At 41.3% G+C, this 24,369-nt stretch overlaps 1 protein-coding gene across 4 annotated transcripts in view; it reads left to right on the top strand.

Moving 5' to 3' along the window:
- FOXP1 (forkhead box P1) overlaps window positions 1-24,369 on the top strand; it is a 598,636-nt gene that overhangs the window by 240,821 nt on the left and 333,446 nt on the right. Inside the window, exon 4 of one of the 4 annotated variants that reach the window (XM_029241872.1) lies at window positions 6,344-6,408. The exons of the other annotated variants lie outside the window; for them this stretch is intronic. The gene's annotated coding sequence lies outside the window, so the exon portion shown is untranslated. The remainder of the gene's footprint in view (window positions 1-6,343; window positions 6,409-24,369) is intronic. 4 annotated transcript variants of the gene reach the window in all.

Below are 24,369 nucleotides of genomic sequence, written 5' to 3'. Positions count from 1 at the left end.
CCTTAAATTCCTTTTGTCTTTATCTTTATTTCTTCTTGATTTTTAATTTTCTCCTCCTTTTTTTTTAACCTTCTAGCCTTTTAACTTTTTACTAACTTTTACTAACTTTTTACTAACTTTTAACTAACTTTTTAACTTTTTTTTTTTTTTCTATGGTATGTGGGCCTCTCACTGTTGTGGCCTCTCCCGTCGCGGAGCACAGGCTCCAGACACGCAGGCTCAGCAGCCATGGCTCACGGGCCCAGCCACTCCGTGGCATGTGGGATCTTCACGGACTGGGGCACGAACCCGTGTCCCCTGCATCGGCAGGCGGACTCTCAACCACTGCACCACCGGGGAAGCCCCCTTCTAGCACTTTTAAGGCATTATTTGTTGTATTCATTTACTCTTGTGTCCTCTTAGTATATTCCTCATTATGCAAATGATGTTTTTTTTTTTTCCTCAGGTCCATTCTTTCTTCCTTCATTTCTCAGTTTTTCTAATTCTGATTTATGTTATTCTTTCATGCCTTATTTCATATTCTTAATGTCTTTTAGCTCATTTAAAAATAATAGGTTACAGTTTGGGTCGGCTGTATGACATATCTTTCTGATGTGTGCTTTCATTTTCTGTAGGGTGTTATTCTTTTTCCCTTTTTACCTCATAATTTTGTGTAGCGTTTGATCTGAAAACTTTTTCTGTTGCCCATTTTTATGTGTAAGTTGTTTTTCTGAACTTTTGATAGGGAGGCTTGATTTAGATAGCTCTTCTAACTTCCTAGAGCTCCCTCCTCTTGTCTGCTTTCAACTGCTAGGCTACTGGCCTGCTTTTTAAAATATCTACACTATCTACACTATCTTCTCCTTCCCCACTTTTTTTGAACCTTCTCTTTCTCTTCTCTTGATTTTCTCTGTCCTTTTCAATTTTGATTCTTCTGTTTCCAGCAGGTTTTCCTCATTGTGGGTCCTGTCCTGGAGTGGAGTCCTGGCAGATCAGTTTTGAGAGATTAACTGCACTAGACTACACCAGACTCTGCAGGGTTTCTTAATGTGAGCCCTGTGTACTGTGTCTTTTTTAGAATGGGAACAATTCCTCCCAGGTTCATCTGCTGTTTTAAATTGGTTCATCACACTTTTTCATTTAACACTTACTGAAACTTGGGGAGTTTCTTTCTCATGTCCTTCAGTTGCCCTGCTGTATCCCTCTGCTCCTTTCTGTGCACATGCAGCTAACCTGCAGTAATTGTGGTTGGTATTGGTATTTTCCAACACCTGTTGGTACTTTGGTGCTTGAGGCAATACCTAATCACCTAGTTTTGTTGTAAATTTGTCCAACAAGCAATTGTTTTTTGGTTTGGTTTTTAGTCTTGCTCTCAGGTTGTTCTGTTTTTATGAGGGAATTTGGAAAGATTCAAATGCTATGCTTTTACCTCTGCCTCTAATTTTTTTTTGTTAAATGTATTAGCTTAAGTACATTTTAAAAAACTAAAATTAAATTTTTTAAAATTTCACCATTTCTTCCAGCTCCTACCCCATGGCAAGCACTAATCTGTTCTCTGTATCTATGAATTTGTTTAAAAATTTAGATTCCATACGGAAGAGAAGTTGTATGGTATTTGTCTGTCTTTGTCTGACTTATTTCACTTAGCTTAACGCCCTTGAGTTCCATCCATGTTCTCACAAATGGCAAGATTTCATTACTTTTTATGGCTGAATAATGTTCCATTGTATATATGTACCACAGTTTCTTTATGTATTCATCTGTCAGTGAACATTTAGGTTGTTTCTGTGTCTTGACTATTGCAAATAATGCTACAGTGAACATGGGGGTGCATATATCTTGTCAAACCAGTGTTTTCACTGTTTTTAATAAATACCCAGAAGTGGAATTGCTAGATCATATGGGAGTTCTATCTTTAATTTTTTGAGGAACCTCCACACTATTTTCCGTAGTGGATGCCCCAGTTTACATTCCTACCCAGAGTCCACAAACGTTACTTTTTCTCCACATCTTCTCCAAGGCTTGTCATTTCTAGTCTTCTTCATAGTAGCCATTCTGACAGGCATGAGGTGGTATCTCATTGTGGTTTTGATATGCGTTTCCCTGATGATTAGTGATGTTGAACATCTTTTTTGTACCTGTTGGCTATCTGTATGTCTTCTTTTGAAAAATGTTTATTCAGATATTCTGCCCATTTTTAACTGGGTTGTTTGGTTTTTCTTCTGTTGAGTTGTATGAGTCCTTTAAATATGTCGGATATTAGCCCCTTATCAGATATTTGATTTGCAGATATCTTCTCCCATTCAGCAGGTTGCCTTTTCATTTTGTTGATGGTTTCCTTCACTGTGCAGAAGCTTTTTAGTTAGATGTAGTTCCACTTGTTTATTTTTGCTTTGCTGCTTTTGCTTTTGGTATCAGTTCAGAAAATCATCACCAAGACCTGTGTTACTACCTGTGTTTCCTTCTAGAAGTTTTTTTGGTTTCAGGTCTTACATGCAGGTCCTTAATCCATTTTGAGTCAATTTTTGTGGATGATATAAGATAGTTGTCCAGTTTCATTCTTTTGCATGTGTCAAGTTATCCCAGTGCCACTTATTGAAGAGACTGTCTTTTCTCCACTGTATGTTCTTGAATCATTTGTCATAAATGAATTGACTTACATGCCTGTGTTTATTTCTGGGTCCTCTTTTCTGTTCCATTGATCTGTGTGTCTGTTCTTTTGCCAATACCATACTATTTTAATTACTATGGCTATCTAATATAGTCTGAAATCAGTGAGTGTGATGCCTCCAGCTTTGTTCTTCTTTCTCAAGATTGCTGTGACTATTCAGTCTTTTATGGTTACATAGAAATTTTAGAATTGTTTGTTCTATTTCTGTGGAAAATGTCATTGAAATCCTGATAGGGAGTGCACTAAATCTGTAGTTTGCTTTGGGTAGTATGGACATTCAGTGTTAATTCTTCCAGTCCACTAGCCCTGAATATCTTTCCATTTATTTGTGTCATCTTCAATTTCTGTCACTAATGTCTTCTAGTATTTAAATGTACAAGTCTTTCACCTCATTGGATAAATTTATTCCTAGGTATTTTATTCCTTTTGCTGCAACTGTAAATGGAATTGTTTTTTAAATTTCTCTTTCTGATAGTTCATTATTAGTGTATAGAAATGCAACAAATTTTTGAATATTGATTTTGTATTTTGCAACTTTACTGAGTTGATTAGTTCTCATAATTTTTGATGGGGTCTTTAAGGTTTTCTATATGTAATATCATGTCATCTGCAAATAGTGATGGTTTTACTTTTTCCTTTCCAGTGTGGATGCCTTTTATTTGTTTTTCTTGCCCAGTTGTGCTGACTAGGACTTCCAGCACTATGTTGAATAAAACTGCTGAGAGTGGGCAACCTTGTCTTGTTCCTGATCTTAGAGGAAAAGCTCTCAGCTTTTCACCATTGAGTATGCTGTCACCTGTGGGCTTATCATAGATGGCCTTTATTATGTTGACTTATGTTCCCTTTATACCCACTTTGTTGAGAGTTTTTATCATGAATGCATACTGAATTTTGTCAAATGCATGTTTTGCATGTATTGAGATGATAATATGAGTTTTATTCTTCATTTTGTAGTGTATCACATTGACTTGTGGACGTTGAACCATCCTTGCGTCCTCTGAAAAAATCCCATGTGATCATGGTGGGATCCCTTTAATGTATTGTTGACTTTGGTTTGTTAATATTTTGATGGGGATTTTTTGCATTTTTGTTCATCAGCCATATTAGCCTATAATTTTCTTTTCTTTTGACATCCTTGTATGTTTTCAGTATCTGGGTAATTGTGGCCTCCTAAGATGAGTTTGGAAGGGTTCCCTCATCTTCTGTTTTTTGGAAGAGTTTGAGAAGGATTGGTATTAATTCTTCTGTGAGTGTTTGGTAGATTTCACCAGTGAAGCCATTATGTCCTGGGCTTTATTTGCTGGGAGGTATTTGATTACTGCTGCAATCTCCTTACTAGTAACCAGTCTGTTCAGAATTTGTTTCTTCATGATTTACTCTTGATAGTTTATACGTTTCTAGGAATTTACGTGTTTGTTGTAGGTATTCCAATCTGTGTATAATTGTTCATAGTATTCTCTTAGAATTCTTTGTATTTCTGTGGTATCGTTTGTAACATCTTTTTCATTTCTGATTTTGAGTCCTCTCTTTTTTCTTGGTGAGCCTAGCTCAAAATTTGACAATTTTTTTTTTTAATCTTTTCAAAGATCTAGCTCTTAGTTTCATTGACCTTTTCTGTTGCTTTTAAATCTGTGTTTCATTTACTTCTGCTCTGGTCTTTTTTATTTTCTTCTTATTACTAACTTTGGGCTTCAGTTGTTCTTTTTCTAGTTCTTTGAGGTATACAGTTAGGCTGTTTGAGACTTTTCTTATTTATTGAGATAGGAATTTATTGCTATGAACTTTCCTCTTAGAACTGCTTTTGCTGCATTTCATAAATTTTGGTATGTTTCATTTCCATTTTCATTTGTGTCAAGGTATTTTTAATTTCTTTTTTGATTTCTTCTTTGACCTGTTTGTTATTCAGTGACATGGTGTATAATCTCCAAATATTTATGAATTTTCCAGTTTATTTCATGTAACTTCTAGTTTTATATCATTATAGTTGGAAAAGATGCTTGATATGATTTAAATCCTTTTAAATTTATCAAGACTTATTTTGTGGCTTAACATATGATCTATCTTGGAAAATATTCCATATACACTGGGAAGAATGTGTATTGTTTTGCTTTTGGATGGAATGTTCTATAAGTATCTCTTAAGTCCATCTGCTCTAATGTGTCATTTAAGGTCAGTGCTTCCTAATTGATTTTCTGTTTGAATAATCCATCTCTTGATGAAAAAAGTCCCCTACTAATACTGTGTTGCTGTCTATTCTGTTGCTGTCTGTTAATGTCAGCTTTATATGCTTAGGTGCTCCTGTATTGGGTGCATAAAAATTGACAAATGTTATATCTTCTCGTTGGATTGACTACTTTGTCCTTATGCAGTGCCCTTCTTTGTCTCTCACTTCAGTCTTTGCTTATAGTTTCTCAAGCTTTCTTTTGGTGTCCGTTTGCATGGAATATCTTTTCCATCCCGTCACTTTCAGTCTGTGTGTGTCTTACATCTAAAGTGAGTCTCTTGTAGGCAGCATATAGATGGATCCTGTTTTTTTTTATCCATTTAGCCACTCTGTGTTTTTTGTTTGGAGAATTAATTTGTTTACATTCAAAGTAGTTATAGGTATGTGCTTATTGTCATTTTGTTGTTTTCTGGCTGCTTTTGTAGTTCCTGATGTCTCATGACCTAGGGCAGCTTTGTGTTGTGACATTTAATAGATCTAGACTTTGTAAAAGGAGATTGCAGTGTTTGGTTAGGTCAAGCATTCCCACTGTTTCAACCATTGCAGCCACGTGGATCGATTAAGTCATGTTGCAGCTGATCAGAGAAACCCAGTCAGCAACAGGTGGAGGATACTGAGAACCAAATTGAGCCAGTTTGGCCATTCCAAAACTGTCAGAGCTTTTAGCCAGTATGATAACTACCATGATTAGCAGGAAACAGGGTTACGTATTTCCTGCTCTCACACCCTCACTGTTCTGTGGCACGTTTCACCGAAGGCATGTCTCCTTCCAGAATTCTGCCATATAGGCAGAGATGTGTCAGGAAGCATGCCCAGAAAAGTCATACGACTTACTCCATGGGAAAGGTATGAGGAGAAAGTAGTACTATTTTGGTGGAAGAACTAGCCAACTTTCTAGCTGAAAGGCGACAGGGTTCTCTCATAATACCAGATGAGATCTGGATTCCAAGTGCAGTTCTCAAGGTATGAGGCTCCTAGGCTCCTTGGCACTCACAATCTTTTCAGCTGATCATGTGTCTTGAACACTACTTAGTTCATCAAGGAAAGATAATTCCAATCATCTCTAATGCTAGTGAACAGACTTTGTGGTATAATTTTAGATAACAGTGTTTGAGGTACCTGTATGATCTTCTCTCATGTAGAGACAGTTGGGAGAATATCCTGGGTGGATGTTCCTGATTCAGAAAAATGTTTCTGTATCCTGGTAATAAAAATATAAACATACGTGTGCACCGGATTTTGAAAGAGCTAATTATCAAAACAAGTGAGAATTGGATTAGATGGACTTTGAGATTCAGATACAGTTGTCATCAGTAAACACACACGTGCATGTGTGCACACTTATATATGATAGAATTGAGCTTCCCTTTACAGCCTACCGTTTGTTCTGTTAATAACTTTGAGAAATTGATTGGTCAGATTTCATGATTCGTGGGTACGTATTTACACATAGTTCCGTTCTCTTGCAGTTGGCCAACTGAGGAAGGCAAGCAAGGGATCTTTATGTTGCAGCTGGGAAACCTATCTCAGTACAGTGAGTCTGTTTCTCTTCTCTCCTTGAAGTGACAGCAATGCTGTCGCTTCTTCCCTTTCAACTCTTCCTCCCATAAGGAGGAGTCGGCCGTTAAAAGCATTTCTGAAGGCATCTTTTCTCTTCTCACCTCTGGTGTGGTCTTTACCTGCTTTTGTTCAGTATTGGCCTGTGGCCTCCAGGTTTGGGAGGCAGCATAACATGGTGGTTGAGACACTGGATTCTAGAAAAGACAGTGGGATTCAAATCCACGCCACACCATTTATTAGCTGTGTGAGTTGGGCCTCGTTATCCTGCAGGACCTTCACTTCCTCATCTGTTAAATGGGAATAAGAACAGTGTAGTGCTGGGACATATTAAGTGTTGCTTTCTAATTATCCTTCTCTTCCTGCTTCTGCTGTTACTAGGGTGGGTTTATCACCTCTTTCCACCCTTCCCCTGGGTCTCTCCAGATTTAGAGTTCATTCCCTTCCTGTACCAGACAGCCTCATACAACCCAGCTTCCCCAACTCCTGCATCCTTTGTTTTCTCCTTTCCTCTCAACTGCTAGTATTTAGGAATTTGCTTAAAATTTATCCCAGTATTTACCCACTTAAGACACATACCTTAGTGAGCATGACAAGAAAGCCTTTCTTGAGGCAGGTAATTTAAAGAGGAAGCTTTTGTTACTTTTTCCTTAGACAAACTGAAATCGTGTGCTAAAATACCTGGCTTCAAATTCTCCCTTTACTCTTTTCCGTTCTTTGAAAACACATTCTCCCCTCGTGAATAACTGTTACAAGTTTTGTGTTACAAGCCAGAGCGCCATCACCTCCCCTCTGCCATCACAATCACCATAGGGTGAACTGGAAACCCACATTGTGACCAGGTGTTTTGGGGTATCATTGGAAGCTTTATTATAGTTATTATTGAATTGTTGTTTTCCCCCTGGGCTTCTTTCTGTGCTTTCACTCATGGATTTCTCCCCCCTTGAGTCCATTGGGTAGTACAGGACAACCTTCTTGAATACAGACTCCTGCTTAGCAGTGCCTCTCCTTTGTACTGGTTTTAAGGTGATCTGGTAGCAGAAGATCACATTTCATTATGCTTTGAAGATGAGGGTAACGGTATATTCCATGTATGGTTGGCCTCTTCCTGCTAACGTGTGCCAGATTGCTTAGTGCTTCACATTAAAAAACAACAACAACAACAACAGTATAATAAAAAGAGAAGGTTCCCCCCCCCGTTTGAAAGCAAGAAATAGAGCGATATTGCTAAATAAAGTATTTTTCTATTTTGAATACACTGAGGGGTATTGGCTGCTGTCAGCAGGATATAAATCATCACATTCCTATCTCGAAGTGTTAAAGTCCACGTGATATTTGGTACACAAAGAATTCATTTATCAGGGATGCTCTTCTCCATTCAAACCCCACACAGATGTTTCATAAAAATTAATGTATTTTGTGGGAGATATTATTATAGGCACTAGGTGTAAAGGTAGCTACAAATCCTAGGCTGGTGTCATTGGTCTGACGCTCTTACACTAAACCCTATTGTCTGATCTGACATAGGGCCTTCTTTCTTGCTTTATGGATGCTTTATGTTTGCTGAAGTAAAAATCACAGAGGATGGCACACTTTGGGGCCAGGGCACAGTCTGACAGCCTCAGGCCTGTTGGGTTTGTGTTGGTCGCCAGCACTTAAATATCAAGAGATTATACCTGAAGCAGTCTGGGATTCTGCGTTTTGTGAAAAAAGTGAAATAACACTGGATCCGCAGTGGAGTGGCTGCCCCCTTTAGCTGGGGCGTGGGCTAGAGTTTGTCATTCTCTTCTGGGCTGTTTTACTCATTAATGTGATCCTCTGTCCCTTTAGGCACTGGAATTTGCAACCCCTTACTTCAGCACTGCAAAGGAAAAACAAAAAAAAATTGGTATTCAGGACTAAACAATATGTTGAGTGTGTCTTTTTGACAAACAGATTTCTGACAAAAGGAAATACGCTTACGTAACTTTCTTGAAATCTGTTTAATTTATGAAGCGTATGTATACAATCTCAGGAGTATATAACATTTCTGGAATATAAATGTTATAGAAATTAGTGCATATATAAATGCTAGAAGGTATTATAAATTATATGTACAATTTCTGCTCTTCAGAATGTAATGTATCTGTAGAATCTTCAAACTGGAAGGACCCCTTGCAAGCGTCTAGTTCTAGTTCAGCCCTCTCCTTTGAGTGTTAAGAAATTGAAGCCCAGACCCAGAGAGTCCAATGATTTGTTCAAGGCCGTACAACCAGGAAGTGGTGTTGGGACAGGATGCCTGTGGCCGGTAGGTGATGCCAGGCCGATGGGGGCATTGATGTACAGTGTGGAATAGATGGGAATAGAGCAGAACTTGAAAAGTGCATGTCTTTTCTATTCTTGAAGGTTAAAGGCAGATTTTTACAAGGATTCTGCAAGCACTCTTCACAGTTCTCTGTGCCCCACTCTCTGGCCTTCTTCTCTAGCAGAATCCAGACTGATATTTCTTCTGACTTCCTGGACTTTTCTACCAGATGCTCTGCGGAATTTAGTAGGCAGTGCCCCTCAAACTGAACTAATTGTCACTCTTTCTCTCTTAAACCTGCTCGATTTTCTGCATGCTTGATCTTGGTCATTATTGCCATGGGCTAAAGTTGTATCGTACTCTATTTTTTCTTCTCTGATTGCTCATATTCTTGGTTTCCAGGTCGTATAAATTCTGTCTTTGAAACCTCTTCCCAAATCAGCATTTCTTCTTCATCCTCCCTGTTCCTGTGTTAGGTGAGGTCCCCACCACCTGTTGGTAGGACCGTTGCAGTAGACTTTTCCTTGTACTTCTTCATTCCAGCTTAACTACAATGCCAGTTCTTTGTCATCTGCATTGGTTTTCAACCCTGGCTGCACTTGAGTCGCTTTGGGATTTTAAGACTTACTGAAGTCTAGGCCCCGTGCCCAGAATTGGATATAATTGAGTGAGGGTGGGGGCTTTGGCATCAACATTTTCCAAAACTTTCCAGAGGAGTTGTCGTGTGCATCTCCAGAGTTGACAACCGCTGCATGGTTAGTTTTCTGTAAAGCACGTCCGCTAGGTCACTCTTTCTGAATCAAGCCCTGATTCCTACTTTGGCTTGTGAGGCCTCCAGAATTGGATCCTAATCTTCCAAGCCCATCTCCGGCCATTGCTTCCTCGTGAACTTAACCAGTCACCAAGACTCGCTGACCTTTCCTCCCTAGAACTCAGAATGCCTCTTGAAGTGCCTTTGCGCTTGTGGTTTGCTCCCCCTGACTCCCCCTTTTTCCTCAAAAAAATTAAAAACTACCTGTCTTTCAAGAATATCACGTCCATTATAAAATCTTTGCTGCTACCAAATCATCCCTTATCACAACGTGTTAGAATTTACCTATATACTTAACCTTCTTGCCCCGTAACCAGAGCTGATCAATAAAACTTTCTGCAGTGATGGAAGTGCTCTGCGCTTTCCAGTATGGTAGCCAGTACATAACTGGCAGCTACGTGTAGCTGTTCAGCACTCGAAATGTGACTTGTGCCACTGAGGACCTGGATTTTTGGTTTTCATTTCATTGTAATTAAAATATCCACATGTGACTACTGACTCCTGTTTGGGACAGCATAGATCTCGACTCTGAGCTCCTCGAGGGCAGGGCCAAGTTTTGTTCTTCTTTACTTTCCACGTGGCAGAGTGGTGTCCAGCAACGTTTGCTAAGTGACTGGAGGAATAATGTTGGGGTTGGATCAAAAATCACTCTCTTCTCTAGTTTCACACACCTCGACACACACGTAAGCAAGCAAAAGTCCTACCTGTGAGCCTGACACATTCAATCGTGTTTGACTCCCACAGATATTTCATGAACCCATTTTACAGATGAAGAAATTGAGGATCAGAGAAGTTAAATGACCCAGCCAGGTCATAATTATGAAAAATAAGATCTGATCACATCTGCCAGTTACCTTTGACTGCATTATAAACCACACACTTTTTTTCTTTTTTTATGTCTGTATTTATTTATATTTTTTCCCTTCACTTTTATACTGGCATACAGCACTGCGTAAGTTTAAGGTGTACAGCATAATGCTGTGGCTTACATGCATCATGAAATGATTATCATAATAAATTTAGTGAACGCCCATCATCTCATGAAGATAAAAATTAAAGGAATTAGAAAAAATTTTTCTCTTATGATGAGAACTCACAGCACTTAACTCTCAACAACTTTCACGTATACTGTATAGCGGTGATAATTATATTTATCATGTTGTATGTAACATCCGTAGTAGCCAGCTGCCTTATAACTGGAAGTTTGTCCCTTTTGGCTCCCTTAATCCAATTCCCCCTCCCCCACCTACTACACTTTTTTTTTCTGATGGTTTTAGTTCTGGGTCTCTGAAAATATCAGTCCCGCAGAGAATGTTCCATGGCCTGATTTGTCGTTAATAGCCCACCTGGTCATTTCACATTTCCAGAGGTTGGCTTTTATCCTTTCATCACTTAAGTGATGCCGTTTCTTGAGTCTGAGGCTGTTGTTGGCTGGCACCAGCTCTCTTGTTTTAACACCAGATCTGCCGAAGATTGCAGTTCACGGGTTTGACCCATCACAGCTCTTTGTTTTACACTGTTTTGATGACTGCTGCAAAGTTTGCACTGCTAGAGGTGGGATGCGTGATGAAATAATTAAAGCTGAAGTTTAGCAGACCACAGATCCAGGAGAGGGAATGGCATTAAGGTTCATCTAAGACCTTAATGTAAAATTGTCTTATAACCTGAAAGCTCTTTTTGTGCAGAGTCTAAATTAGGGCGCTCTTAGTAGGGGGAGGGTAATTGCATTTTTGGTGGATAGTGAATTTCAGTTCTTACTTACAAGAAGTCTATTTGATTAAGTCCTTATAGCTTCCTTGCTCATTCTTTTTCCTTTGCAGTGTATTATGAATAGTAAGGTGATTTTACTTCAAGGGAACGTAACGCTTTTTGCTCAGATTATGTCTCAGTCATTCACATAATTATCAACCGTGATTATCAACATTGAATTATCAACATTTCTCATGTCTTCAGAGTTGTGAACAAATACTATGCAGATGCGATCTGCTTGACCTCACCTCGCTGAATGATTTTAGTGGGGAGAGGAATTAAGAAGGAGAAAAGTTGATTTTATGAAGGAACCAAAGAATTGTTGTCATTGACTTTGTTTCTACAATTCATCAACTTTATTCTTTGAAGGAGAGATATTAGTTGTAGACCTGAAACTAATATAATGTGTGTCAACTATGCCTCAAGAAAATAAAAAATTCGTTTTAAGATATTTGAAGTGGTTCTAATAGAATGGGCATGCAGGTTACCAGGCGAAACTATTGATTAGACACAGCACTATTATAAAACGGAATCATTGCTATATTAGGACAAGCACTGTATGCAAATGGAACCAATAACAGGGGCATAGATCTAAAGAGAGGTTAGAGAATGCTTCTTGGAGCACGTGGCATTTATTTAGGCCCTTGTCACGTGAGACAGGTGAGCCCTCTCTAGGAGAAGTAAGGCAGAGTAGTGATCGGTGGTCTGTGTGAAGGCTTGGGGCTGGGAGGGTGCAGGGTGTGTGTTATTATATGTTATTATAGTGTCTATTGATGGTAGACTGAAAGTCCGGGCATAGCAAGAGGTGCAGTCAGAAGACCAGGCAGGACCACCAACACGAAGGACCTTCTGAGTACCTTTGCACATTTCACCTTGACTTTCTGGCCCTTAGGAAGCTAAGAACTTTTTTTTTTTTTTTTTTTTTTTTTTTTGGGGTACCCGGGCCTCTCACTGCTGTGGCCTCTCCCGTTGCGGAGCACAGGCTCCGGACGCGCAGGCTCAGCGGCCATGGCTCACGGGCCCAGCCGCTCCGCGGCATGTGGGATCTTCCTGGACCGGGGCACGAACCCGCGTCCCCTGCATCGGCAGGCGGACTCTCAACCGCTGCGCCACCAGGGAAGCCCTAAGAACTTTTTAAGTATGGGTGGGACGTGCATCTGGGAAGCCTATGGCATTAAGCAGCTCCATCAATTTTGAGATGCCTCCCAATGCCAAAAATAGTAAGATGAGAGTGAGGGAAGCTATCCAAGAATTGAAAAGATTTTGCAAACTTGTATTTTTTTACAAGTTAGTTTGTCTTCTGTGTAGATTGGTTTGAAGAGAGCAGGTACAAAGACAGGAAAAAGCCTCCAAAAGGCCCTTGTAGGAGTCCACACGAGGCTCTCTTGGCGTGGGCTAGTGAGTCTCGATTGAGATGAAGAAAAGGAAAAATAATTGAATGCCTTTGTTTGTTGGATGCTGTGGAGGAGGCATCAAAGCAGCCTCCATAGTGTTTGGCCTCATTTACTGGGTGGATGGTGGGAACATCCACCTCCCTGAGGGAGGGGCCGTGGGATGGGGACTCCTTGGGCGCTGAGGAAGCTGGAAGATAATGGACGGCCGGGGTCCCAGGGAGGACCCTCCGAGAGGAGCAGGATTTGAGAAGAAGAGAGAGTTGGCAAATGTAGCTAACGGACCAAATCAGGAGAGACTTAAAACTCAGTAACCTTGGCAACAGAGCCGCGGTGAGGGCCGAGGGAGGTGTGGGAGGTGAATCCATGGAGAATGCAAGTGTAGACAGTGCTTTCTGGAAATCTGTGAAAGGGAAGAGAGAGAAGGGGACATGGGACTGAGAGATGAATCTCCTAATTTTGTTTTGTAACAGATACCAAGGTCTCACCGGAATCTTTTCCTTAAACCTCATTTAAAATTTCTAAGTTTCAGAACTTTCGATGCCTTTCTCACGGGCAGTTCATTAGCAGCAAGTTGGAGGCTTTGGGGAGGGAAGCAGAACAGGCATGTGGAGGGGTGCACATGACTGCAGTCTTTAAGGGGAAGACCTGCAAACGCAAATAACAGCCTTGTCATGGTGGTCTGGGGCTTTTGGTGTAAATAGAGTTAGCCCCACAGAGTTGAAAAAGCTCTGAGGCCGCTGTGGGTATAAAGCATGTGATGGTTATAGAAAGTGTATGTGTCTGACAAAGATTTCCATCAAAATGTGAGGGCCAAACAAGTTGTGGTGCCAAAGTGGTCAAGTGGTTTTCTAGAAAATTCACTTAATGGCAGTATCACGGCCCCCAATACAACTGTAAGAAATGCAGTCACTTTAAAACGTCTCTGCCCTCTTTTTGGACACCATGTAATTCTATCCCTTTTATGAATGTCCTCCTCAACCCTAAATTTGTGTGCGCTTCCCTAATGGAACACGTCTTTACACTCAGGCACCATGTTAATTTATGGTGTATTTTGGGATTCTAAGGAATGCAGAATGGGGCGGTAATACGACTTCTCTTTGTTTTACTCTGAAGAGGTTTTTACTACCGGGTTCTTGACATCTTCCACCTTAGTTTATCTTTATCTTTAACTGGAACCATTTTTTCCCTTAGCTCTATTCTAATTACCTCTCAAAACGGTCAGATTTACAGGCAACACATGACAGAGAAAATGCACAAAAAATCAGCCAGCCTCTCGTGACATTCAACAGCAGCCCACGTCTAAATAGCGGGAAAGTTTATTTGCTTTTTCTGAGGATGTGCTAAGTGATTTTGCAGTGTGAGTGGTATGGCCTTCTAGCTCTTAGGCCTGCATTTATTAAATAAATTTGTTCTCTAACTCAAGTGTTAAGTGTGTATTATGAAACCTCAAAGGCAATTTCAGTGATTGCAACGTGCAAATATTTTTTAAATTATGTAATTAAATACGACTTGGCCTTCGAGGTCCACCGAAGTAATTTATTAATTGAACAGTCTGATTTAATTGTATGTTATTTTCATTTATTCAGGGAAGGGCCTGCATCTTCTGAAGAGAGAGGAGCCTCTTGTGTGCCTTGTCACTGGAGGTGCAGAGGCCTCTCCAAGAAGTTTTTAGCACCCGATTAAATATTAACCAAGAAGAGAGGACTTGTTCCTCCTGTCCCTGATACTCTGTTTTGATGTCTGAGTCTGGTGATTTTAAAGGAGAAAGAAAAAAAAAAAGTCCTCTTGGGTAAAATTATTTGTAATCTGCTCGGTTTATCATGACATTATTTAAAAGTGAATCACTCTTTTCCTCTTAATTGTGCCAGTGTACAGGGTTGTATAAAGTAAGCGCATAGAAAGAGAAGCCCCTTGAATTCAGCGATAGCTTCATCCAGCTACAGCTACAGCTACAGCCTTGCCGTCTCTGTTTCCTTAAAATGTCATTTTAAAGGTATTGTGGTTTTAGAGCAGCAGCTGTGACTGAAAAGTATGTAAACTAAGCTGTTCCTGCTCATATCATTTTTATATTCTTATGTCAGACCAGAAGGCTGCTTTAAATTTATTTTTCATTGTGTATTAGTTCTAGAGCCCGTTTTTTTTTCCCTTCCTTGGGAACATATGTTCTTTGGGACTTGTGATACTCGAGCGCTTAGGAAAATAACAATTGTTGGTGGGCGGCGGAGAAAACAGGTCTCAAAATAGCTTTTTTTATTTGCGTATTGTATTTGGGAGAAGGTGAATCTAAAAAATGAACTTTCACGAGGTAGAATTGGGGTGCCTAGCATCCGTGTTTTAGGAAGTGGAAGAATTCCGGCATACTGTACTGTACTAAGTCACGCGAAAGGCAGTCAGAAGCCCAGATTGCTTTCCCAAAAAGAAAATATTTTTTGTTGCTATTAAACATAGTTTATATTGCTACTTCAGAACTTTTTTTTTTTTTTTTCCTCCAGGGAGCCCGCTTACTTAAATTCTTAGTTAATATTTCTGTATAGTTACGTCTTTGTCTCCGGAGCTCGCCTTTGCAAATTCCCATTTAGTATGTGGTTGTGGATCAGTATTTATTCGTACCACTTGGTACCTCTCACCTGATCAAGTGACAGCATGGTGTCACGTCAGCCAGCAGAATGTTGGAGTGACTTGTGAGTAGTGGTGGCAAAGAAGGTACAGAGGGTTGAAGGAAACGACAATAACGAGATTTTTTTTTTTCCTTTCCTATGTATTTCAACATGTATAATGCCTTGACTCTGCTGTGGAAATTTGGAACGTTGGCTAGAGAAATATTCCTTTTCCTAAAGAGCTGTAAAGGCAGAGTAGAAAGTCTGAGCTACTAGAGCTTTCCACGGTAAATATAATTTGATGACATGTGTTCGTAATGTCCCTCAGAGCTCAGGATTTCACTTTGAGAGCTGTTTCACAATGATAGATTTCTTTCCAGGTTTTGGAGACAACTGTAGCCCTAAGGATTTGCCCTGAGATTCCACTGATTTGCCTCCTGACTCCAGGCCCACATCTAAGTGCCCCAAGTGGGGAAAGTAACTTGGGGAGGAAGGTGGGTTCCTCACGGGCCTTTTGTTCGGCTTGTCCCAGGCCTCCTGTCTCTCACTGGGCTCCAGGTAGTGGCTTCCTCCATCCATAAGCTAGCTCGTCCTTGTGGTCCTTACATCATAGCCTTGGAAAAGGGCTTCTCAAAGCATCGGGGTTGTTGGTCAGTATGGCTAAGAGGTATAGCAGAGACGTTGGCCGTGCAGGAAGGACACCCAGCATAGCATTGGGGCAGGGTGCTAGGACATCCTTTTCTGTGCTTCTGATCCTAGGAAGTTCAAGGTAGTGGCCAAGGGTGTACTTGGGTAACCTGGGGGCAAAGGCTGTTTCCCAGCCTGTATACAAGTATTTCAGTATTTTTTTTTTTTTGCGGTACACGGGCCTCTCACTGTTGTGGCCTCTCCCGTTGCGGAGCACAGGCTCCGGACGCGCAGGCTCAGTGGCCATGGCTTACGGGCCCAGCCGCTCCACGGCATGTGGGATCTTCCCGGACCGGGGCACGAAGCCGTGTCCCCTCCATTGGCAGGCGGACTCTCAACCACTGCGCCACCAGGGAAGCACAGTATTTCAGTATTTTAACAACTTCTTCAGGCGACCACTGTGTACCAGTTGCATATCATCCCTGGGTACCACTCTTTTTCCCAACAAGGTGACTGAGGTGTGGAGAAGGGAAGAGGATTACCAAATTCTAGCAGAGTCACTGGTGGATCCAGGAGTAGAAACATATTTTCTCTTCCCTTCTAGTGAAATGTTCTTTCCACTTCACTCTGGCCCCTCTTATCCAGGGTGTGGAAAAATCTCTTTTCCTACTAACTTCAAGCCAGAGTTGATTAAAAGGCATTTTCTTAGGAACAAAACTGAGAGGAAAAAACAAGATACCTGGAGCACTGAAGTGAATGACTTTCTAGAAGGAAGTTAGCTTGTTTAGATTGTAGTTTATATGCAACAGGCTGGCACAGTCCAGGGGACATTTGTGATTCCTGTGTCCCTTGTCTTGCCTTCTTGCTGTTCACAGGACCCTGCTCCAAAATCTCCTTTTGACGTGATTGATGTTTCCAACAGCCATCTTCTCCAGCCGTCGCTTTTCCACATTTGTTGGGAGTCAGAGGCTCTTGTCTCTGCTTTCTTCCACATCACCTGTGTGCTCTCAGTCACACAATGTATCTCCTCCCCAGGAGGGAGTGCCTTGGCTAGATCCCCTCACAGGTACCTTTCAGCTCTAAAATGTGTCTGTTCTCCTCTCTCATCTGAGAATTTTCCCATATAAGCCTTATTCCCTCCACTGAAAAGTCTGGATCACACAATGGGTGGTGTAGAACAAATCTGAATTTTGGTCATGAAGACACAAGACATCTCATTTGACCCCCGGTCTGTTTTCTGGGGGGACAGGCTGGTCTGTTGTCCTTGGTAAAACTTGGTCAAGGAATTTCTGGTGAAATAAATCTATCACTTCGTATTCTAAATGGGGTTTGTGCTGTATTATTATTATTGTTATTATTATTTCTGTCACTGATAAAACTCCATGGAATGACTGGGTGGGGGTCCTATGGCCTTTTCCCCACCCCACTGAAGAAGCTCATGCAAGATTGTGCGGTGTAGAAAGTGCCTTAGCAATTAAATAAAAGAAAGCCTGGTTCATATAAAGAGACATGTTTCTATATGGAAAATATGAGCCTTTTTTTTTTTTTTTTACATGGACCAGGTGTGGATTAGTTCACTGAACCTTTCACCCAGCCGTATTCCCGCTTGTAATTCTTCTGAGGCATAGTTCAGCCAAGTCAAAGAAACATGTTATTAAAGGTGAGCTGAAAGGCATTTAAAAAATAAACAAACTGTTTAAGACCCTAAATCAGTAACAGAATCTATATGCACAGACTTGAAAAGTACGAGAAAATCTGTTTCAGTACCTTTGGGTTTCAGGCCAGATTCTTCTCTTACCTTCTTTGAACGTGGCCCCAAAGTCCTTTTCGGTCATTGGCGGGACGAGCAGTTGCCGCCCGCTTGGACTGTAGCTGTCTTACAGCTGATGACTTACCCTCCCCTGAGACTGGTGAGACCCCAGTCTTAAACTTACGATTCTCCAGCTCATATTGAGGGAGAAAAATAAATACTTTGATTTTATTTTAGCACTGTGTTGTTAAGTTTAAAATCTGCTGTACGTTCTTTCCTCTTTTCTAGCCTGTAGCATGGCACAGAACCAGATATTATTAACAACTTGTAGAGATGATAGAAATCAAGCGTGGGAAGTTTTAGATTTACTTCAGTTACATTATCCCTGGTTAAGATAACAGTGGCTATCTTTTCCTTAGCACTCACTATGTGCCAGGCACTTTTCCTTCCCTTTCTTTCTTTCTTTCTTTTTTAAAAATATTTATTTATTTATTTATTTATTTTATTATTTTGGGGCTGCGTCGGGTCTTAGTTGCGGCACGTGTGATCTTTCGTTGTGGCACATGAGATCTTTCATTGTGGCACACAGGATTAGTTGCCCCGCAGCATGTGGGATCTTATTTCCCTGACCAGGGATCAAACCAGCGTCCCCTGCATTGCAAGGTGGATTCTTAACCACTGGACCATCAAGGGAGTCCCCAGGCACTTTTCTAAGCACTTTTTTATGTTAATGCTCTTAATTCCTCGAAAGCGCACGTACTATCATTCAGCCCGTTTTTGTGGATGAGCACACTGAGGGGTGGAGAAGTGAAGTAACTTGCCTGAGTTCACAAGGCCAGTAAGCAGCAGAGATGAGTTTTGAAGTCTTGAACTTGAATCTGTGCTTGTAAGGTCTGAACTATTCTAGACTAAACTCTACTGTGCGGTACTATTTTATAGACTACTGAGTTTTAACTGAAGCAGCCCCAGGCAGCATTAAGAAATAAAGATAGGGCTTCCCTGGTGGCGCAGTGGTTGAGAGTCCGCCTGCCGATGCAGGGGACACGGGTTCGTGCCCCGGTCCAGGAAGATCCCACATGCCGCGGAGCGGCTGGGCCCGTGAGCCATGGCCGCTGAGCGTGCGCGTCCGGAGCCTGTTCTCCGCAACGGGAGAGCCCACGGCAGTGAGAGGCCCGCGTACCGCAAAAAACAAACAAACAAACAAAAAAGAAATAAAGATATTCATCCTGGGCCTTGCCACCTTCACCCCGACCCCCCAAAACTGCCATCAGGGTTTTTCCCTAATTAGAAAAATTTTCTTTCTGTTTTCTTTTGGTGGTTTTTATAGTCTCTTCGCAGCTAAGGACTGGGTGGTATCATTTGTGTCCTGTCGTGCCGCTTCTCCCTTGATTATCTTCAACTCCCCTTGTGACTGTGGGATTGCGGAAGGGCCTTCTCCCATGTTTAAAGTAATTCCAAAAATCTGGAACAAAGGAGGAAGAGGCATTTTGGGGGTATTCTACGAGTCTCCCTGGCCCACTTTTTACAAGGTGAGCAGTTCCTTCCCCAGTTCTTCAGGGTGGATGCAGAGCTCCTTTCAGAAACTCAGAGTGAGCAGAAAAGAATCACCCCATCCTCACCTGTGCTGCTTTACCTGCCAGAAAGGGGAGCAGGTTCAGGCAACAGCTTCATCTGGTGCACTTCTGAGTAGCTTTGCTTCGTTGAAGACCATATGCTGAGTTTGTCAGAGTCATCTGCCGCTTTTCAGCCATTCTTGTTTTAGGAACCTTCACTTGCGGGGTTGGGGAAGCAGCATCACGTGCGCAGACAGCCACGTCAGGCTCCTCCCAAATGTCCCTCCTCGTTTGTCAAGTTCTGGGGGCATTCGGCAGAGCTTTATTGTCGTCAGGATTACAGGTTCCCTAGTATCAGTGTTAATATAGCATCCTGTACGTATCAGAAACCTTTTCAGCTAAGGAGCCGAGAGGGTGAGCCCCACAGGGTTCTAAATTATCCTGGCATTTCTTAGTGTATTTCTAGTGGGAGCCAGAGAGATGGTGAGCTTTGGAAGATGGGAATGTTCTATGTCGTGAACATTGCGGTGGCGGTTATAAGACTGTATACTTTTGGCCAAGCTCATCAAATTGTGCACATAAAATTGATGAATTCTATTGTATGTAAATTAAGCCTAATACTGATTTTAAAATATCTTTAAAAAAAAAAGATGGGTCAAAGTTGAGTGTAGAAGGGAGCTGGGATCTGCAAATGTCAGAATTCAGGAAGAGAGGCCTGGGAAAGGAAATGGGATGAAAAGGAGCCAGGAAAATTTGCCTCATCATTTGGCATTTCTCTGGTGGCCAAAAGGTAAGCTGCTACTTTTGGGTCACTTGCGAGCACTGGGGGCACTAGCTGCCAAGCTTTGCAGTTTAAGGACTAATAAAGTCGGGATGTGGGTAATACTGGGAGAGGGCTATTTTCAGGGAAAGATTGCTGGGAGGTCTTCCCACCTATAGGGACTGTGTGAGTGGGTTCATTCTTGAGTGTCTCTCCCTGGGTGCACATGTCCACAGTAAAGTGCAACTCTGGAGCCACTTTAAGGGTCTTTTCTACGTGCACCTGGAATGTTAGCCATTGTATATATAACGGAGGGATTGAGGAGCTGGGGTGAGATATAGGATTCTTTTTATTCAACTTACATGCCGACTCGTGGTGTTCATTCCATGTATATTTATTGAACAATGACCATGTGTAGCTACTGTTCTGTATTAAGAGACAGCATGCAAGACAGATGAAGTCCTTGCCTTCATGGAGTTTATATTCTGTTAATTTGTCCCAAACTGAAATGCACACAGTCAAGATTAATCTGCCTGGTTTTATCTGTTGCCTAAACTTTCCCAGAAAAGCCAAACAGAATGTTTCGCCGAAGATTGAAGCCGCCAGGAGCCAGATGTGGCCACGGGAAGAATGTCTTCAAGAGCTTGTCATCTGGCTCCAGCTGTGCTAACCTAGGCCTGCTAGGCAGCCAGGAGTTGTGTCTGCCAACTGGTGGCCAGACGCGACTGCAGGTTTAAACAATTAGCGGATTCATTCACCCGGTGGCCGGATTCGCTGTGTGTGTCCTAAGATTACCACTGCTGTCCTGACCCCAGGAGCCTCTGTGGTCCCGGGCAGAAACACCCACAAGGGAACCGAAAATCAGCCCCTTGAGAAAATAGCCAAGGCCTTCTTATCCTGGAACGTGGAGAGGGATTCAGGGGGAAACCATTGTCAGCAAGAAAGCAGAAATAAACCAGATGTGGCCCCTGCCATGCAAGTCTTGATTCCAACCAAGAGCTCCTGCCTGACCCAGAACGCCTGCTTGTAGCCTGCCCCTGCAGAAAAGCAGAGAGGAGAGTTGGCCTGTGAGGCCTTCTCTTTCCCAGTTATTGTGGTTTTTAATTGTTGCCTCTTTGTGAGAACCATTTATGACGACCTATATTGATTTTACCCGCAAGAGATTTCCATTAAAGTCTTAATTCCTACCTTTGAAAAGCAACTGGATACCTACAGATGTGCCATGACTTTTCAAATATCTACGTACATAAATATGTACGTGAATACGATGCTTCAGCCTACCTGGTGTGGAAGATTTTTTAATAAAATGTGGTGTTGCTGGTTTCCTGGAGTAGGCAGTTTCTGTTGTCATATGGGATACGATGATTTTGATCACCCATTGTTCGGCCAGTTCCTGATACCACAGTAGTTGCTCAGTAAATGTAGAATGAGCCGAATAAGGAAAAATTCCAGCGGGCATGCTGACGTTCAAGGACAGTGATTCAAAGTGAGTGTGGTTATTTCACATAATAAATGAGGGAAACAACCTACAATTTAGAGCAAAAAGACAAAAATAGTAAAGGTGCAATTGGAACACTTTTAGCGTTCTTTTTTCAGACGTCGACATCTAGTGTCCGATTATCACAGAAGGCACAAGATACTGGAGATGAAGATTTCGAAGGGGGATTCTTCTGAACCTAAACTGATCGATCCTTGTGGGGACATCTTTATTACAGTGAAGTTCCAAGTGGTTTTTCAAAGAAGCCCCACTCTAAATAAGTAACAAAGGCAACAAGATGGTTCAAGTGAGGAAGAATTTTAAGACACGAGTGTATGTGTAAAAATCAACTTTTGCATTCTGAGTGCATTGTGTAAATTTGCTGTGCACGAAACAGAAGTGAAGCCATTTGGTTTTGTGGCATTGGTGTGGGCTGGCTGAGGGGGGTGGGGGAGAAAGTTGAGGCATTGATAAAGTATGCGGCGAGCCAGATGGTTGCATTACACGTCTTTTGTGTTCTTGTTTGCTTCTTAAAGCAGTTGCAGAATTTGGCCCTTGGCGATATTTCTTCGTGCTTGTATGTTCTGCTACGAATTTACTTTTGTCAGAGTCCTTTGAAAGAAAAGCCTTGCTCTTAAAAGAAATTTTTTTTTTTACTTACATTATAAACTTGTGAAGTCAACAGTGTGTTCATAAAAATATTTTTTAAATGTTAAGTATGTTAGTAAATAGCAGGAAGATCAGCTTTTCTTTTTCCTTAGCACAGTAACTTCAACCATGTTTTACTTCCGTTCAGAGATTTTTGCAAAATAATGAAGGTAATAGAATTGATGGCGGATGGATGGATGGATGGAGACAGACAGACAGAACAGCTACATTGTTCTTCCAGTAATAATGGGGCTTATCTGATGAGAGATTTTAACGTTTCCTCTTAGAGCAAGTTGTCAGGTTGTGGTTTACCTATTGTGTTTTACCTGTGAGTCTGACTTGCTGATATATAAGTTAAGTGGGAATGCTTTGGGGTTGGTTGGTGGGTCTTGCCTGTGTGTTCGCTTGGCATTTATTCGAACGGTTTATCACACCATCCCTGAAATTTATATTTATTTCCTACTACAAGCACATTTTATTTTGCAGTCACCAGTGGAAAGTATATTTAAGATATTCTAACTGTATATAAAGGATGATATTTTATCACTGAATGCTTTTAATAAGGAATTGCTTTGGAGCTAATTTTCTCCCATCATGATGGAATGCTTAGGATAATTTAATGTCCTTTTCACAGTCCCAGTTTATCTGTCCCCTTTTTTTTTTTTTTTTTTCCTTCTGCTCAAACGAGAGAAGAGCACAAATGTAGGATCCTTGGGCCATGGTTTATTCTCCTGTTGTTGTGCACAGATTCCAGTTTTAGTTGGAACCTGTGGTCCCTGATGAGAAAACAGGAAACTTAGAGTCCTAACCTTATTGAAATCTCTGCCTGGTCTAGTCACAAGTCTGAGGCAACTCCTTCCAATAATGAAGCCATTGTACGCATCATATCTGATCAGTTCTTGAAATGTTTTAGTAAGTCTATCTTACAACATTATAAGAAGATAATCAGCAGCCTTAGAAGGTCCCCATCTGGACTGTAGAGTTCTTTTACTGAAAGATGTTTTGCCTTTTTGAGATAGCTCTTGCGTTTTATCATCTGTTCCGCCGAGATGAAGTGCATATGAAAAGTCAGTGACTCTGAATCCATCTGTTGTTATTATTTTCCACTGATAATTGGCTTGAACAATGAAATGTCTGTGTCTTCACCCTTTGAAACTGTACACCCTGTTTATTTTCTGGAGGTCTCACTGCAACTCCTCCCCCCCCCCCATTTTCCCCCTTCATTCTCTCTCAACCTTGCAGCGAGTGGCGCTTGTGTGTGGATGACATCTTTGACTCTGGGCATCAGTATGTGTCACTCAGCGTGTAAAGCTTGCATACGGATTTTTGTCACAATCCCTATGTCTGCGCTGTTTGCTCAGGGATCCAGTGCTCTGGCGGCAAGGAGCTTAGCTGGGGCCACAATGCATGGATCCCTTACCTGGATCGTCGTCTTTATTTCACTATCCTCATTAAAATATTAATTTCGAGGACAGTATCTAATACCTATGGAATTAGATACTACCTATAATTGTGTAATATATTCAGTTGCATCCAGGTTTGCACGATACAGAGCATTAATATTGGATTCCACTAACAGCATTTCCATTAGCTTGCTCGACCAGTATGAGATATAGATGAGCTGGGAAGCATAACTACCTGCTAGAACTGCCAAAACAGTCATTAGAAGCTCCATTGGGATGGACAAAGGCCTTTTTCACAGTGATATACTGATTAAATTTTGTTCTATGGTTTATTTGCATCAAGGTTAGATCACTATAGTCTATGCAAGAGGGTTATCTAACACCTGACTTGGAAGGTCATTTCAAGACAAAACAGCGAAGAGAATAGGCATCTTGAGTTTCTTGGGGACCCCCTCTTAAAGAACCTGTATTTTATTTCAGGGGACTTTGGGAATTTTCAGATTTTCTCTCTGTATTATACCATAATATATGTTTAAGACTGGGTTTTTTTTGTTTGTTTATGTCACAGTTTTTAAAAACTTTTCAGTAATATTCTTTTGCTTTGGGGGCAGAGTGATATAGCCAGGAAACAGTGTGGTGTTAATAAAATAAAACCCACTTTGGAAATAGTAAGCCACCTTATTTCCCTTGTCTAGTGTAATCGTGGTACATCCTCTGAGGCTGTGAAAGACCTGTGACCTACCCTTTTTCAGTCCAAGTAGTAATGTAGGCACATTCTATGGAATAGCAGTGCTGGATTTGCCCCCAAAGTCCTATGTGGCATTAAAAGGACGTAGACGAACATAATCTTATTTATGTTTCAAATGAAATCATTTAATACTGCAA

The sequence above is a fragment of the Monodon monoceros genome, unplaced genomic scaffold, assembly GCF_005190385.1.
Source record: "Monodon monoceros isolate NGI ecotype Baffin Bay Population unplaced genomic scaffold, NGI_Narwhal_1 Super_Scaffold_3, whole genome shotgun sequence".
Taxonomy (NCBI): Eukaryota; Metazoa; Chordata; class Mammalia; order Artiodactyla; family Monodontidae; genus Monodon; species Monodon monoceros.
The sequence above is the reverse complement of the archived record's forward strand: the minus strand, read 5'-3'. Positions and strand labels throughout refer to the sequence as shown.